Source organism: Aedes aegypti, chromosome 2 (genome assembly GCF_002204515.2).
Source record: "Aedes aegypti strain LVP_AGWG chromosome 2, AaegL5.0 Primary Assembly, whole genome shotgun sequence".
Lineage (NCBI taxonomy): Eukaryota > Metazoa > Arthropoda > Insecta > Diptera > Culicidae > Aedes > Aedes aegypti.
Genome location: NC_035108.1, coordinates 235834924 through 235853983, shown reverse-complemented (window position 1 = coordinate 235853983; position 19060 = coordinate 235834924). Strand labels below are relative to the sequence as shown.

Genomic DNA, 19060 nt, shown 5'->3' with positions numbered 1-19060 from the left:
GCCTGCTTCTCAGCTTAGTGTTATTATGACACTTCCACAGTTGTTAACTGAGAGCTTTCTTTGCCAAAGTTTCCATTTTTGCATTCGTATATAGTGTGGCAGGTACGAATATACTCTATGCCCAGGGAAGTCAAGAAAATTTCCATTACGAAAAGATCCTGGACCGACCGGGAATCGAACCCATACATCTTCAGCATGGCTTTGATTTGTAGCCGCGGACTCTAACCACTCGGCTAAGGAAGGCTCCAACTTATTCACATGCATTTGCAACTTTGTCGATTTTCCATATAAAATGACCAACTTCGGTAAGTTAGATCTCAGTTATTTATGGAAATATTTTCGAATGAAACTTTCACAGAACATCAGATGTAACTTGAGTTTTAACATATATTTTTGAATAATTTTTCCAATCACAAGTTTATAAGTAATAACGGTTTGACTAAACTGTAATTTTCGACGAAAAATTCAAAACTTTTTATCCTAAAATCTGATAGCCTTACACAAAAACTCCTTCAATATGTTTAGTTATGTCAATTATAAAGAATCGTCAAAAAATTCACTTTAGTCAAACCGTTACTGCTTTTCAACGTGATTGGAAAAATCACTCAAACATATATGTTAAAATTTAAGTTATGTCTGATATTCTGTGAAAATATTATTCAAATCGGTCCATAAATAACTGAGATATAGTTTATCAAAGTTGGTCATTTTGCATGAAAAATCAGTTTGCAGTTTTTTTTTTCTCAGCAAAGAATCACACCATCAACGAAAATAGCGCGAAAGCAATAACCAATCGCGTGCGAGTAGCGAACGGAGTGACGAAACAACCAAGCGAGAACCCCACCACTCGCCATCGGTGAACGGAGCTCGAGCAAATAAAACCACTGGTTGTTCTGCTCCCACCTCATTCGCAAATCGAACGGCATAACGAACGGATCAAGCAGCGGAGCAGCAAAGAAGAGCGCGTGAAAGCCACAGCAGTGTGCGAGTAGCGAACGGAACCAGAGAGCAACGAAGCGAAAGCAACAACTGAAAAACATTCAGTGGACGGATTAGTAGTCAGCGCCAACTGGCGACCTGTTGGAAACTAACGCCAGTGAAATATACACCATCTGCCTCTCCTTACCATTCATATTCTTGTACTTGATGAATTCAATGAAATGGTTTGGTTTGGCGATGGAGTAAAGAGTTGTTTAGGATGATTTTACTTAACAAAGAGTTGTTGATAAATATTCCAATCAATAAGAGTTGTTTTGAAAAAGTTCACTTTTGGCAGAATTTTCCTCGGAAAATTTCTGCGTTACCAAAGAGTTGTTAATGAAATTCCTGCAGCAAAGGGTCAAGTTTCTCCCCACGAATATTTCCAGTCAGGACCAGTCATGGCCCCCGCTTCCAAAATTCTCGAGTACGGAAATTGAAAAATTTATTAAAATTGCGACAGATTTTAAATACTGTTCAATAAACTGTTTCTTGACCAACTGTAATGAGCAACTATTGATCTGAATTGATTTTTCTACATGTTGTCTATTGCGTTAATCTGAGAAATAGGCTATATGAAATTGATGTCTTGGCAAGGGACGTACAAGATGAGCATTATGCTGTTATTGCATCTTGACGGCACTGCAGCAGCGATCTTGGACCATCCTCAAATTGTCGTATTGTCGATTATTCGTGATAAATCAGATATTGTATGCTACGAGATGAATTAAGAGATTATAGCAAGTATGTGGTAAGCACATTAAGAAATATTACTAGCTATACTGTGTTTATCACGAGAAGTTCTTACTAGCTCGAAAGTGTAAATGAAATGAACCGAATCCTGTTGTTGTTACAGAGGGATTTTAATCCGAAGGTCATTCGTCCATCAAATGAACCGAATCTGTCGAAGATAGTATGTTTTACATAATTTGAATTGCAGACGATGCTCCTCCCTTTCGTATTCTTCACCTTCTTCTGATTGACCAATCTAGGATAAGATACATGAAGTTGATGTCTTGGTTAGGGATTTACATACCTTGGAAAATTCACATGCGCGTTCGTATGGACAGTAAAAATATCAACATTATTTTAATAGCTTACAATTAATTAATTCACGCATGTTTTGGTTTCGTGCAAATTTTAAATATTTCTGATTAACGTTTAATGTGTTCTGATTTATATACTATGACATTTGCAATAGACTAACATGTAGAAAAAATTCAGACCAATAGTTGCTCATTACTATTGGTCAGTAAACAGTTTGTTGAACAGTATTTAAAATCTGTCGCAATTTTAATACATTTTCCAATTTCCATACTCGAGAATTTAGGATGTGTTCCCCCATTATATGATAAATCAACGATGCTGTTAGAAATACCATACAATGCTAAGTAGTAGGTATGATGTTATTACGGTCCGACGGCGCTGCAGAAATTCTCAAATTCATGTAATTATGTGGGGTAAATTATGTGAACCAAATTGTAGTATACCGCGATATTTAGATCATTATAGATAAATCAGTAAATATCATCCAATAAACCCTTTTATGAACGTAATTTGGGTCTGAAAAGGGCCGATTGAGTCGAAATCTAGAAGCGCGGATCGATCAACCTAGAAATCTTGAGCGATTTCACAAACCAGATGCTGGATTGGCAGCTTGAAGATTAACAGCTCAGCAGATTTCTAGCAGCAAGGTATTTCTCGCTGAGCAAGTTCGGAGGAGCTCTTACCAGCTCGAAAGCGGAATTGGAATGAAACTGAATCCGACGAAGAAAGCATGTTTTATAACCTCAGAATAGCAGATGATGCTCCTCCCTTTTGTACTCTTCGCTTTCTGATCGACCAATCTGGGGAATGGGTATGTGCCGATAATGTGTTGGGCTTGGAATTACTTGAAAATTGCGGAGAATGCTAATGCGTGAGAAATTGGTCGAACATGAATTGCTGGAAGGGTTGACATTAACTAAATATTCAATACGAGCTATTGATAATCAATAGTTTTCTTTATTATGAAGGTAAATTTCTGATCCATGGGTGCCAAAATTATTACAATTGTTCAATGAGAATGTCTTTTCAAAAGCATTCTTAATATGTCGCAATTTTGTAACATGTGATAATTTTGCTAATCAAATAGTTCCCATAAAATATGGAACATAAAAGGCGCTGTTGGAAATGCCACTCTATTTTACAATTGCTGTGGAATGTTGAGCACTCAACCCGACGGCACTGCAGCAGCGTCCGCGATTACAGTCTCAAAATGTTGAGTCATAAATTATTCATGACAAATGAAATTTTGTATGAAGCTGTGAAATTGATTTAGGAATATAAGAAGCCATATATAAAGTCGGAAATATTTCTCTTTTAAGTCTTTTCCACAAATTTGATGGCCTTGAAAAGGGCCGATGACTTTGTTAGCTTTGATGCTCTTACAGATAAATAACACTGCGGGATGTTATCAGTTGATTGCCATGGTCAAACGGGGAATCCTCAACTCAAATGTATAAATTTGAGCAAGTTATTTGCTTATACGACGAACCGAAAGTTTCGTGGCGTGGATGACGCACAACAGTAACAGGTAGTGGATCACCGGGCTTAAGTCCAAATCTAATGATGGCGGCGATGATGATGGCTGGGTGAACGCAAACAAGCGGCGAACCACAAAGCGAGAATGATTCGCCCGACCGTGTTCACAGTTCGACCGCAAATTCTCCTGTGGACTGCTTCCTCTTCTTCTTCTCTTGGCGGCGGCAGCGGTGATGACTTTGGCTTCGGACGGCATCTTCTCTCGCTCGCTCGACAGTTTGATTTGAGCGAAGCAAGACAAACGGGGAGATCCTTCGCTATCGATGTCTGTGCCTGAGAAGCACGCCCGGTCAGAGCAAGACGATCTGTTGCCTGCTGAGATGCGATCCAAGCGGAGAATGGAAAGCAAATGACGTCAAATTTTCTCTAGCACCCCTATTTATAAATTTGCTTGAAATCAACGTTCTCTTTTAAAACAGTAATTAAACTATTTGGACAGGTATGTGGGATTCAGTAGGTAAACGACATGACCCTTTGATGTCTTGTCTTTCAATTGAGGTGCCATTCAAGGAATTTTGTTAAACCAGCAAACAGTTATAACACTTCAAAATATTTCATGCCAACGTAAGGCTCTTGGTTTTTAAATTCCAATTTCACTCCTGTATAGAGAATTTTTATTTTACTTTCAAACTGTGCGGCATAATCATATGCAAACGCATTCAGTTCCCGATGGTTAGTGGCTGTGCTTTTACTGTTCATAAGTCGCAAGGTGGAACTTTCCCCGAGGTCGTGTACGACTATGACAAAAGCCAGGATCAGCAATTGGTATATGTTGGTTTGTCGCGGGTTACTTCACTGCAAGGACTATTTTTGACAAACTCTTCCAATATTTTTAAGTTCCATCACGCCAAAGGCAGCAATTCACCCAAGAGGGTTGACTTGAGGAATTAGCTGCAGCGCTTAGGCAATCATCGATTAGTGACGCTTGCAGACAAGAAAGCAATGACCAAACAAACAAATTCAATCATCTGGCATTATTCCTGGAACACCAAAAACTGGTTCTCGGAACCACAGAACAACAAATGGTTCTTTTCAGGACTACCAAAATGAGTCCAAAAAGAGTTAACTTCTGAAAACATCATCCGATCAATAACAACACAAAACTAGTTCACTTACAAATTTATACACATGACAAATCAAATTTTTAATCATCGTAGTTCTACGTCAACCCCGCGGTAATGTAATAGACATTACCCATCCCAATTTTTCAATGTAGTTTTGTAATGTGAAGTTTCGCGTTGGACTTTCTAGCGCCCTGCACTCTTTGGGTACAGGCTGAAGTTCATCGAGTGTCGACAGAAGTCGAAAACGGTCCCCGTGGCGTTTCGGGCCACCATTTCCGTTCGAGGACATTTTGTTTCGAGTCCGTGCAACCGTCAAGGCCCGCCCTTCGGGGTAGTCAAACGGAGCGTGGTGTTTCGCCTTTCAAAAGGAGCGAAAATTTCCCGACGATCGCCAATTAATCGTCGTAGACGGTCCATCAACGCTACAACCCCGGACCAAACTAAACGAGAGCATGGATCGTGAATTGCGTCGCCAATTACGCATCACGTTCCGGATCAGAACCAAAGGGGAAGAGTTCATTTCATCACGTACGGTCAGAGCGCCATACGCGAGGCCGTACGGAGGTACGTTGGCTCTAAACCGGAGGAAGAAAATCAACCCCGGGTCGCACGACACTCTGTCGAGGCAAAAGCTCTCTAGTGAAAATCGGAGGCCATCCGTCCAGCCGCCACCCGCTTCGCATCTCTAGTTGGGCCATATTTGCACGGGCTCATCGCGCTGCACGCCATTCCTGCAAGGACGGCGAAACGGTCCCCTTCGCCGCCATCGTTACGAAGGTTCTCGCCGCCATCGCCGAGGTTCCTGTCGGTTTCGAGTCGTCGCCAAGATTCTACAAGTCGACGAAGAAAAACCTTGTACAGGTATGTGGTAGTTGTAGACATGGCCATGCTCTAGAGTGTTTCCCCAATCCAAACTCAACCTAAACCGTCAAACGAATAAATTGTTGAGTTTTTAATTATTAGAAAATCGATTAGTTTTTGGTTTAGTTGCGTTCCATTTAGTGCAATTCTCGCAATAGAGTTTACAATAGTACTTAATGGTTTACGACAACCAAGGTTACCTCTTGTAATTCTTCTAGATTTGACTAATCTAATGAGGCTTTGAGAATGTGGTCTATACTGGTGTTGAGTGATCTAAAATGCGGATGTAACGCCGTCGGACATGCAGTCTAGGCTTAAAATAACTCGATTAGTAATGAGCCAATCCGGTGATATTTCATTACGTTACCTCTATTACACCTTTAGGCCGAATTTGCACCCTGATTAGTGCATATGGTTCCCATGCAATCTATCCAATGCTATTAATGGATCAATGGGAGGTACATTAGATACCGTTTTAGCGGTTCATGATTGTGTACACGGATTACCTGCTAAATCTCAACGTTTCGTGATGCACGGAGTATTTTGACAGCACTTTGCACAATTTAACCGCACTAATGGTATCAGTCGTTTCTTGGCACATGCGACCAACCACTAGTTTCGACAAAGGTTCAATCAGGTCTATTGTTCGGGGCCTCCAATGAGTTTCGATCATGATTGAGATGGTCAAGGTTCAATAGTGTGTGAACCTAATCACGCATGTAGTGCGTATTCTATGTTGACCAGTGAGAGAGATTTCGCTTGTAGATAATTTCTGCATTTATTGGTATAAACATTACAGTCAGAGAATTTTTTTGCGCATTTTGTCGGCTCAATCTCAATAATGAAACAGTGTGGCGCTTAAATCTCCATTTAACTAACCTCGAATTTGTCGAACGGTTACAGGTGTATTCCGCGGATCGAGGTGTTTTTAACTTCAGAATAATTCAAAAATTCATGACTTGTAAGCATTTGGACTTCATATTCGGCTTCAGGGACCATGATTTAAGTAAGTAACGACATTTTCAATATTACCGAACAATGTTTGCATGGGTGATCAATGTTACCCCATATCAGTGAAATCAAAATATCACCTAAAACATTTTTTAAAACATGCTTAAATCTTTCAAAAAACAAAATACAGTATAAAGTAACAAGATATGGGTGGCAGTACTTGTTTTGAAAATATAAAACTCGCAACATTTGCATTTTCGAATGAAATATTAAAGAAATATCTCCAAAAACTTATAAATGTTACCCCGGATTACGGTACTCTAGTTTTGTTCCATTTTTTATATTTCTGGTTTGGGTGTACGTTTGTCAATTAGGGTAAGTGTTCCCTTATTTGTGGGTGTCCCTATAATTGCGGTAGTGCCGTTTTCACTGTTTTTTTTACACTAACCACAGAACCGACACTGCTAAGAGTTCTGTCTGATCTTTCGACCTTGACGCTTGCTCCTACGGGGGCGAGCGACGGAGGCAGGATCAAACATGTCGCGCGTCGGTCTAGTAAGTGAAAAAGTGGCGTGATCAGTTAGAGTAAATGAAAAGTGCCACGATCGGTTAGTTCTGTCTGATCTTTCGACCTTGACGCTTGCTCCTACGGGGGCGAGCGACGAGGGCAGGATCAAACATGTCGCGCGTCGGTCTAGTAAGTGAAAAAGTGGCGTGATCGGTTAGTTCTTTTTGATCCTTTGACCTTGACGCTTGCTGCTGGGCAGTGCGTCAAGAAAGCCAAGTTTTTTTTTCCTTTTCGGGTCACGCGCCTTTTTTTTCTGAGTGCTTTTATATAGCCGAGCAAACGAGTGAGGCTGAGAGTGGATTGTGGCTGCACAGTGAAGGATAAAGGATCAATTGGTGAGCTCGTTTCATGCTACTATTTCTAATCTATAAAATATGTATGACTGCACATTTAATCGTTACAATTGTGGGACGTAAGTATGAATTTTCAACAAACTATGAATTGTTCGTCACTGTGAGTGTCGACACAAACTCTGATTCATGAAATATTTATGTTTCACATTTTTTTTATTTTCAGAACACCCCTTTTTACCTTTATTTTTGTAATTAAAAAAAAACTTTGAATGGTTCGACACTACAAGTGTAGACTTGCGAAAAGTTCACTTTATTCAACAAACTTTGGATGGTTCGCCACTGTAAGTGTCGGCATAAGAATAAGAGTGTTCTATGATGTTCCAACCAATCAAGTTTTTTGTTTCTTTTCAAATAAGTAAAATATAATAACACATGCTTTCGTCCTGACAGCTGTAGGAATGTTACATTTAGGTATCTGTTCAACAAACTTTGAATGGTTCGTCACCTCAAGTGTCGGCATAATTTTCCACTACATAGAAATTGTTCATATCAAATGAAAATATTATATTTACAAATAAGCATGTATATATCTCACAAATCATTATTTATCATGGTCTAATCGCTTATCAAAGTGAATCCTGTGACCCAACGATCCTTCCCATTAACAAACATCCCTCCCAGTAACCTTTGTGGAGATGCAGAGGCAAACACGGTCTCCAAATAGCAAAGGTTACACACTAACATTCCTTCTCCCAATCCCACCTGACTGCAAGGACGTGGCCGGCGCCGTTATTGACCCTGTATAAATAGAGGCACTGAATTATGCACATTGAAGAAGATTATGGTCAATCTCAGCCAAACTTCTAGTTGATTCTTTGTGCATTTTCACTGACTTCGGTCAATCACGGAATAGCAACCATTGATATGTGTAGTCAGTCTAAGCTAAGCTAAGCTAACCACAGAACCGACACTGCTAATTGACGTATTGGCTTATTGATACACGGAATAGTCGGAAAGAGCGTTTAAATTGCTTTAAAACTGATGAAATATCACTAAAACTTTTCTTACTTGTACCAGTAGTTGCCGTTCCTATTACCTATAGGATCCCATAAGAAAACAACGGACACCGCAACTATAGGAACACAAATTAAAAATATACCGCAACTAAAGGAACAGTGTACTAATAGTGGAGGTATTATTTTTCACTGACATGCCGTGGATTACGATGAAATTATTTTTCTCATTAAGTCAATGGTCGTTACTTCCCGTTACAACATTAACATGTACATTAAGGCGAAGTAAGCCGTCATTGAAATTTGTACACGTCGTTGATGATTGTTGCTAATTCATCTCATGAATTTGAATCAAAGAAAATTGTTGGTTTTGCACTGACACACCTGAAAAAGTATCAGTATGCTTTATGCATGTTAGCGCGTACAGTGATACTTTTTCAAGTCAATACAAACTATCAAGGCTGAGTTTTATCACTTTGAAATCCAAGCTGAAAAGTCTTCATTGTTGCCAAAACGAATGACGGGCTACTAAACCTTAATTGTGCTTCTTGCATTTAGGTGGTTAAATGAAGTTCAATCGTGCTTAGTACCTCCACTATTGGTACATCTAACCTAGTTGCAGGTTGTTCAAATAGTAAGTGATATAAAATTAATGAACTCAATGTCAAGCAGAAATTTCAGTTTTCAAAATTGCTATATTTTTGAACAATTTCACCTAATATCTCACATTCCTGCAGGATCTCAGAAAAATATAAAATTTCGTATTTTCAAAATTCAACATAATTGTAAAGCTATAGGGAAAATTTCAGCTCGATTGCTTGGAAGGGAACAAAACTGAAGCATGCCGAAGTTGAGCAGATTGTATGAAAATCGGCATGCACTGCAATTATTCAGAACAGCTCTGCATTTTTCTCATACATATGTTGATTCAAATATTTGAAATTCAAGATTTTTTATGATTTTTTAACCATGCATTAAACTTAATAGATTTTCAACTGCTGCTAAATTTCCTTGTAGGGGGGGTGGGGTGGTTTGTGCGATCCATTTTGCATACAGAAGTTTGGCATACTACACGTTTCACATGAAGCATTTTCATATAAGAAGAGGTAGCATTTTAAAGAAATCATATTATTCTCATTATGCCGAACGTCCATTATGCGAAACGTCCATCCATCAAATTATGCGAATCGTCTTTGTCCCGCGCCGTCCTCGTAACACCATATATGTAAAATGATGAAGTATTTTGGTTGGTGTTTTGGATTAGATCCGGAATCAAGTTCGATGTTTCGAAAAAATCATTTTATATCATTTGTTATAAACAAAATTGGCTAAGCGAATCACATACCCTTACAACAGTTTCGATGTCGTCGTTCTGATCCAACACAGAAGTTGTTATAGTGGCTCAGCGGCTTGACCGGACCGCAGCGATGATGGCTAATTAATAATTTATATATTTGAGGCAATCGGGGACCCCGTTAATGGCTATCAGCGATCGTTATAATTAAATCCATATAAGCATTTTGATTTTTTGGACGGTGGCCATAGCGCGTGAAACGAAACTTGAATTTTAACAGGTCTTCACGAGCCAGTTGATAGAGGAGACAGTCGAAGTCGACGCCGCTTCGCTGTTTGGCTTTCGTCAAACTCTACCCCCTTTTTACGCCGAAAGCCGCATTCGGGTGTTGGCATGGTGTGAGAACCGTAATTATTGAGGTCAGGCAGCGAATGAGATTTTGAATTTTTTAGTCACGCAGCTCGTTAGGCGCTACAGTGGGTTTTAATTTATTAACTCGTGCTTCGTTGTTGTTCACATTCTGGTGGCGAAAAAGTGGCGTTTCGTGATTGACTGACCCTTTTGCGTGCTGTGTGCCGTGTCGTTGGTTTTAATAAACCGCAGCGGCAGAAAATTATTGTGTCGCAATCAATCAAAGTGTGGCGTCGTATAACCTTTCGCACCACGGAGAGCAAGTTAGGCAGCGTGAAGTCGGCTACCAAGTCCATATCACATGCATGGGTTAGACAATCCATCTTCGTTGTGCTTTATCTTTCCTCGCGTAGCAACACAAGTCGTCTATGCCGTATCAAAAATAGCTTTACTGTGTATTCAACAATAAAGCAGCTGTAATGTAATGGAGAGCGCCTCACCGCACAAGGGGATGTAGCTCAGTGGTAGAGCGCTCGCTTCGCATGTGAGAAGTCCCGGGTTCAATCCCCGGCATCTCCAGTAAATTTGATTTTTTATTATATTTATAAGATTCATTTTGCTTCGCTCGCGATCACTGACGGTTGTTGCCAACACTGAAAATTTGGACGGCTTTCGATCGAATAAAACAATAGAAATATTAGTAGTAGAACGCTAATGGCGTTGTTATCACAAAACTGATTTCATTTATTTTTACCTTTAGTTATGGGTTTTCACTGTTTCTTATATGCCAATGATTTGTTTTCGTTTTTAAAATTGATTGACACTTTGAGGCCCGGTACTCAGGCCGTCAGCGCGTGGCAAACTAGATGTTGGTAACACAAACAGTAGCGACATTAGCATTCTTAGGTTAATGCTTCTACAAATAAAACACGCATCGACTGACATTGACCAAGCGCAAGTCTCGATGTGTGTAAATGTGCAAATGCAAATGATAACGAACTCTTTTAAATGTACTCAAGCCCTATGAGTGGAATCTCAATAGAGAATCAAAAAAGTAGATTTAAGTTTCATGTAACTCTAATTAGGGCGGAATTAAAAGGTATATGATAACATTTTTTTTCTATTTTTATTAGTATCATTTTAAACATTTCATTCATTTCTTATATCTAGGAGTTCTGTGTTTATTTTCATCCTAATTTGAGAAAATTTTATTGCGCTTATATTAACTTTGTTTATACAAAATTTTGAATTTCATTTGCCGTAGCAGTTCAGAAATTATAAAGGCGAATTTAATTCAAAGAAAACAAAGCGGTTTGACTGGCCTAGGGAAGAAGATTGACAAACACGAACACCCGAAACATCATCCAAAACAAATACAAGATGATCCGCAGCATCCAAAGAAGAACGACCTCCGTCCTGGAAACTGCGGCACACCTAAAAATGACTAAGATCATTTAAGGGAATCTCTATCATGCTCGAAGCGCAACGGATGTGCTTTGCCGGAGATTCACAAAAGAACTGTTCACTGTGGCTCTTATCCAGGAGCCATGGGTCAACCAATCTCGAATACAGGGTATTCATGTAAACTCATGCAAGTTGGTATATGATGACAGCCAGCTCTCTCCAAGAGCAGCTATTCTAATACGCAATGACACTAAATGCTTTCCAATTACAGAATTCATTAAACGCGACATCGTAGCAGTCAGGGTGGAGGTTCCTACCGCTAGAGAGAAGGCTGATATCGTCATGGTCTCGGCGTATTTTCCAGGCGACGCGGAAGATGTTCCTCCTCCAGAGATTGCTGCGCTAACCTCTTACTGTGAAACAAAAAACATTCCCCTTGTCATCGGATGTAACGCGAATGCGCATCACACTGTATGGGGAAGTACAAATATAAATCCTCGAGGTGAGTACCTTTTACAGTTTCTATCCTCAAACAACATAGACATATGTAACACAGGTGACAAGCCTACATATGAAAACGCCATACGACAGGAAGTGCTGGATCTGACTTTATGTAGTCAGTCCATCTCCCACAAAATAACAAACTGGCATGTTTCTGATGAAATATCTATGTCAGACCACAAACACATTGTCTTTGAATGGGAAGGGGGTCTAACTATTGCAAAATCGTTTAAAGATCCTAAGAAGACTGATTGGGAAACCTATTCAGCCACTCTCCGATCCGAAGACTACATCATAAATCCAAATATCAAAACAGTTCTAGAGTTAGAAATGGCTTCTGACTCTATACAAACTAAAATTCTTAATGCATATCAAGAAAGCTGTCCGACTAAAACTGTTAAGTCGAGCAGAGATGTTCCGTGGTGGAACAACCATCTTGAAAAGCTTAGGAAAACGGCACGGAGGGAGTTCAACCGTGCCAAACGCTCTACTGATTGGAGCCTATACCGAAAGGCTCTGACAGACTACAACAAGGAAATAAGGCTAGCTAAGCGGAAATCATGGGTCCTCATGTGTGAAAGCATTGAGTAGACTCCCGTAGCTGCCAGACTTCATAAAACTCTATCGAAAGACCACTCCAATGGTCTGGGAACTCTCCGAAAGACTGACGGTTCGCTCACTGTGGATCCCACAGAAACACTGAGTGAAATGCTGAGGACTCACTTCCCTGATTCAATCCCTGAAGCGATCGTGAACGCTAATGGCAACAGACATGGCGTCTCTGGTCAACAAGAGCTCCTGTCATGGGTCTCAAGTACCAAAAGAGACGCATTGAAGGTTGCCAAAGAAGCCTTTACGCGAGCAAGGGTGGAAAGGACAGTGAGATCCTTTGAGCCATTTAAACGTTCAACGCTCCGTCATCGTAATCATCGTCATCATCGAAACTTCAAAAGCAGTTTTCCTGTTCAAAACTGATAATTATTCGATGAAAATGTGTTCACTGCGTTCCGATTGGAGAATAGAATACAGTGAACACATTTTCCTGTAAATTTTCTTGAAGTTGAACGAAAAAACTGCGTTTGAAAACTCCGAAATCAATGACGGATCCTGCCCCCTTAAATCTGCTGGCATGGATGGAATTTTCCCAGCGCTTATCCAGAAAGAGGAGCAAACGCTTATTCCTCCCATGATAGAGATTTTTAAGGCCAGTTTAGTCTTAGGACATATTCCAGATGGCTGGCGTCAAGTTCGAGTTGTCTTTATCAGGGCTGGCATCTCCTCAGTGAAAACAGAAAAAACACAAAGAGCGCGCACTTTGTGTTGATCATGAATTTGAGTGCAGTGCGACAGCTACACTTTCTCACTGGTTCTTCCCTCTTTGACGCCTCTTTGTGTTTCTGCTCTCGCTGCAATGCATCCTTCGACACAAAGTGTTGATGGAAAATGGTGAACACACACTCTTTGTGTGGCTCATTGAGTACCTACCGAATGCTTCTATAGGAGCTTCTATTGGAATATAGGGGAACATGGTCCAAGACGCACTGATGGGGTAAAATGGCTCACCTCATTAAATCATTCCTACAACGTTTCCATTTGTATTTTTTACCAAACGATGTTAACATATGTTTACCCAAGAGTTGCCGCTACAACCCTTGAACATAAACTCATAGATTTTTCCTTAAATTCCCGGTGAAATTCAACATTTTTCACTTTTTTACATAAATATTAAGGTTTTTCGATGATTTTATTAACGAATAAGCGTTTCCATACCACAGAGCAAACTCATGGAGTAACATGGTTGCTTACTCCTAGTTCTCCATACTAAATGGCATTTTACCCCACCCATTCGGTCGTTTTGAACCACCCCCATTTTTCAACCAACTTTTCTACACGATTTTAGACTATTAAAAACCTCAAATTTGGAAAATGTTTCCAATGTGGAAGCTAGCAAATATTGTAAAGTTACTGTTATGTCTTAGAATGGTGTTAAAATGTAGATCTAATTAAGAGAAAATTGGGATGGGTAATGTCTATTACATTACCGCGGGGTTGACGTAGAACTACGATGATTAAAAATTTGATTTGTCATGTGTATAAATTTGTAAGTGAACTAGTTTTGTGTTGTTATTGATCGGATGATGTTTTCAGAAGTTAACTCTTTTTGGACTCATTTTGGTAGTCCTGAAAAGAACCATTTGTTGTTCTGTGGTTCCGAGAACCAGTTTTTGGTGTTCCAGGAATAATGCCAGATGATTGAATTTGTTTGTTTGGTCATTGCTTTCTTGTCTGCAAGCGTCACTAATCGATGATTGCCTAAGCGCTGCAGCTAATTCCTCAAGTCAACCCTCTTGGGTGAATTGCTGCCTTTGGCGTGATGGAACTTAAAAATATTGGAAGAGTTTGTCAAAAATAGTCCTTGCAGTGAAGTAACCCGCGACAAACCAACATATACCAATTGCTGATCCTGGCTTTTGTCATAGTCGTACACGACCTCGGGGAAAGTTCCACCTTGCGACTTATGAACAGTAAAAGCACAGCCACTAACCATCGGGAACTGAATGCGTTTGCATATGATTATGCCGCACAGTTTGAAAGTAAAATAAAAATTCTCTATACAGGAGTGAAATTGGAATTTAAAAACCAAGAGCCTTACGTTGGCATGAAATATTTTGAAGTGTTATAACTGTTTGCTGGTTTAACAAAATTCCTTGAATGGCACCTCAATTGAAAGACAAGACATCAAAGGGTCATGTCGTTTACCTACTGAATCCCACATACCTGTCCAAATAGTTTAATTACTGTTTTAAAAGAGAACGTTGATTTCAAGCAAATTTATAAATAGGGGTGCTAGAGAAAATTTGACGTCATTTGCTTTCCATTCTCCGCTTGGATCGCATCTCAGCAGGCAACAGATCGTCTTGCTCTGACCGGGCGTGCTTCTCAGGCACAGACATCGATAGCGAAGGATCTCCCCGTTTGTCTTGCTTCGCTCAAATCAAACTGTCGAGCGAGCGAGAGAAGATGCCGTCCGAAGCCAAAGTCATCACCGCTGCCGCCGCCAAGAGAAGAAGAAGAGGAAGCAGTCCACAGGAGAATTTGCGGTCGAACTGTGAACACGGTCGGGCGAATCATTCTCGCTTTGTGGTTCGCCGCTTGTTTGCGTTCACCCAGCCATCATCATCGCCGCCATCATTAGATTTGGACTTAAGCCCGGTGATCCACTACCTGTTACTGTTGTGCGTCATCCACGCCACGAAACTTTCGGTTCGTCGTATAAGCAAATAACTTGCTCAAATTTATACATTTGAGTTGAGGATTCCCCGTTTGACCATGGCAATCAACTGATAACATCCCGCAGTGTTATTTATCTGTAAGAGCATCAAAGCTAACAAAGTCATCGGCCCTTTTCAAGGCCATCAAATTTGTGGAAAAGACTTAAAAGAGAAATATTTCCGACTTTATATATGGCTTCTTATATTCCTAAATCAATTTCACAGCTTCATACAAAATTTCATTTGTCATGAATAATTTATGACTCAACATTTTGAGACTGTAATCGCGGACGCTGCTGCAGTGCCGTCGGGTTGAGTGCTCAACATTCCACAGCAATTGTAAAATAGAGTGGCATTTCCAACAGCGCCTTTTATGTTCCATATTTTATGGGAACTATTTGATTAGCAAAATTATCACATGTTACAAAATTGCGACATATTAAGAATGCTTTTGAAAAGACATTCTCATTGAACAATTGTAATAATTTTGGCACCCATGGATCAGAAATTTACCTTCATAATAAAGAAAACTATTGATTATCAATAGCTCGTATTGAATATTTAGTTAATGTCAACCCTTCCAGCAATTCATGTTCGACCAATTTCTCACGCATTAGCATTCTCCGCAATTTTCAAGTAATTCCAAGCCCAACACATTATCGGCACATACCCATTCCCCAGATTGGTCGATCAGAAAGCGAAGAGTACAAAAGGGAGGAGCATCATCTGCTATTCTGAGGTTATAAAACATGCTTTCTTCGTCGGATTCAGTTTCATTCCAATTCCGCTTTCGAGCTGGTAAGAGCTCCTCCGAACTTGCTCAGCGAGAAATACCTTGCTGCTAGAAATCTGCTGAGCTGTTAATCTTCAAGCTGCCAATCCAGCATCTGGTTTGTGAAATCGCTCAAGATTTCTAGGTTGATCGATCCGCGCTTCTAGATTTCGACTCAATCGGCCCTTTTCAGACCCAAATTACGTTCATAAAAGGGTTTATTGGATGATATTTACTGATTTATCTATAATGATCTAAATATCGCGGTATACTACAATTTGGTTCACATAATTTACCCCACATAATTACATGAATTTGAGAATTTCTGCAGCGCCGTCGGACCGTAATAACATCATACCTACTACTTAGCATTGTATGGTATTTCTAACAGCATCGTTGATTTATCATATAATGGGGGAACACATCCTAAATTCTCGAGTATGGAAATTGGAAAATGTATTAAAATTGCGACAGATTTTAAATACTGTTCAACAAACTGTTTACTGACCAATAGTAATGAGCAACTATTGGTCTGAATTTTTTCTACATGTTAGTCTATTGCAAATGTCATAGTATATAAATCAGAACACATTAAACGTTAATCAGAAATATTTAAAATTTGCACGAAACCAAAACATGCGTGAATTAATTAATTGTAAGCTATTAAAATAATGTTGATATTTTTACTGTCCATACGAACGCGCATGTGAATTTTCCAAGGTATGTAAATCCCTAACCAAGACATCAACTTCATGTATCTTATCCTAGATTGGTCAATCAGAAGAAGGTGAAGAATACGAAAGGGAGGAGCATCGTCTGCAATTCAAATTATGTAAAACATACTATCTTCGACAGATTCGGTTCATTTGATGGACGAATGACCTTCGGATTAAAATCCCTCTGTAACAACAACAGGATTCGGTTCATTTCATTTACACTTTCGAGCTAGTAAGAACTTCTCGTGATAAACACAGTATAGCTAGTAATATTTCTTAATGTGCTTACCACATACTTGCTATAATCTCTTAATTCATCTCGTAGCATACAATATCTGATTTATCACGAATAATCGACAATACGACAATTTGAGGATGGTCCAAGATCGCTGCTGCAGTGCCGTCAAGATGCAATAACAGCATAATGCTCATCTTGTACGTCCCTTGCCAAGACATCAATTTCATATAGCCTATTTCTCAGATTAACGCAATAGACAACATGTAGAAAAATCAATTCAGATCAATAGTTGCTCATTACAGTTGGTCAAGAAACAGTTTATTGAACAGTATTTAAAATCTGTCGCAATTTTAATAAATTTTTCAATTTCCGTACTCGAGAATTTTGGAAGCGGGGGCCATGACTGGTCCTGACTGGAAATATTCGTGGGGAGAAACTTGACCCTTTGCTGCAGGAATTTCATTAACAACTCTTTGGTAACGCAGAAATTTTCCGAGGAAAATTCTGCCAAAAGTGAACTTTTTCAAAACAACTCTTATTGATTGGAATATTTATCAACAACTCTTTGTTAAGTAAAATCATCCTAAACAACTCTTTACTCCATCGCCAAACCAAACCATTTCATTGAATTCATCAAGTACAAGAATATGAATGGTAAGGAGAGGCAGATGGTGTATATTTCACTGGCGTTAGTTTCCAACAGGTCGCCAGTTGGCGCTGACTACTAATCCGTCCACTGAATGTTTTTCAGTTGTTGCTTTCGCTTCGTTGCTCTCTGGTTCCGTTCGCTACTCGCACACTGCTGTGGCTTTCACGCGCTCTTCTTTGCTGCTCCGTTGCTTGATCCGTTCGTTATGCCGTTCGATTTGCGAATGAGGTGGGAGCAGAACAACCAGTGGTTTTATTTGCTCGAGCTCCGTTCACCGATGGCGAGTGGTGGGGTTCTCGCTTGGTTGTTTCGTCACTCCGTTCGCTACTCGCACGCGATTGGTTATTGCTTTCGCGCTATTTTCGTTGATGGTGTGATTCTTTGCTGAGAAAAAAAAAACTGCAAACTGATTTTTCATGCAAAATGACCAACTTTGATAAACTATATCTCAGTTATTTATGGACCGATTTGAATAATATTTTCACAGAATATCAGACATAACTTAAATTTTAACATATATGTTTGAGTGATTTTTCCAATCACGTTGAAAAGCAGTAACGGTTTGACTAAAGTGAATTTTTTGACGATTCTTTATAATTGACATAACTAAACATATTGAAGGAGTTTTTGTGTAAGGCTATCAGATTTTAGGATAAAAAGTTTTGAATTTTTCGTCGAAAATTACAGTTTAGTCAAACCGTTATTACTTATAAACTTGTGATTGGAAAAATTATTCAAAAATATATGTTAAAACTCAAGTTACATCTGATGTTCTGTGAAAGTTTCATTCGAAAATATTTCCATAAATAACTGAGATCTAACTTACCGAAGTTGGTCATTTTATATGGAAAATCGACAAAGTTGCAAATGCATGTGAATAAGTTGGAGCCTTCCTTAGCCGAGTGGTTAGAGTCCGCGGCTACAAATCAAAGCCATGCTGAAGATGTATGGGTTCGATTCCCGGTCGGTCCAGGATCTTTTCGTAATGGAAGTTTTCTTGACTTCCCTGGGCATAGAGTATATTCGTACCTGCCACACTATATACGAATGCAAAAATGGAAACTTTGGCAAAGAAAGCTCTCAGTTAACAACTGTGGAAGTGTCATAATAACACTAAGCTGAGAAGCAGGCTCTGTCCCAGTGAGGACGTTAATGCCGATAAGAAGAAGAAGAAGAAGAAGATGTGAATAAGTTCTCAGTTTATTCGACAAACCAGCTAAATATTTCATGGGTGCACAACAGCAACAGGGTAGCGGATCACAGGGATTTAGTTGAAATCTGGAAACGTAGCTCAATCTTGAGCGATTTCACAAACCAAATTCTGGATTAACAGCTCAGCAGGCTTCTAGCAGCGAGGTACTTCTCGCTAAGCAAGTTCGGAGGAGCTCTTACCAGCTCGAAAGCGGAAATGGAATGAAACTGAATCCAACGAAGGCAGCATGTTTTATAACCTTGGAATAGCAGATGATGCTCCTCCCTTTTGTGCTCTTCGCTTTCTGATCGACCAATCTGGGAAATGGGTATGTGTTGGGCTTGGAATTACTTGAAAATT

General features: G+C 39.6%; 1 non-coding gene across 1 annotated transcript; it reads left to right on the top strand.

The window, feature by feature from the left end:
* Positions 1-10463: 10463 nt before the first annotated feature.
* Trnaa-cgc lies at positions 10464-10535 on the top strand. The gene has a single exon. It is a non-coding gene; the product is annotated as a tRNA-Ala (tRNA).
* Positions 10536-19060: the final 8525 nt, after the last annotated feature.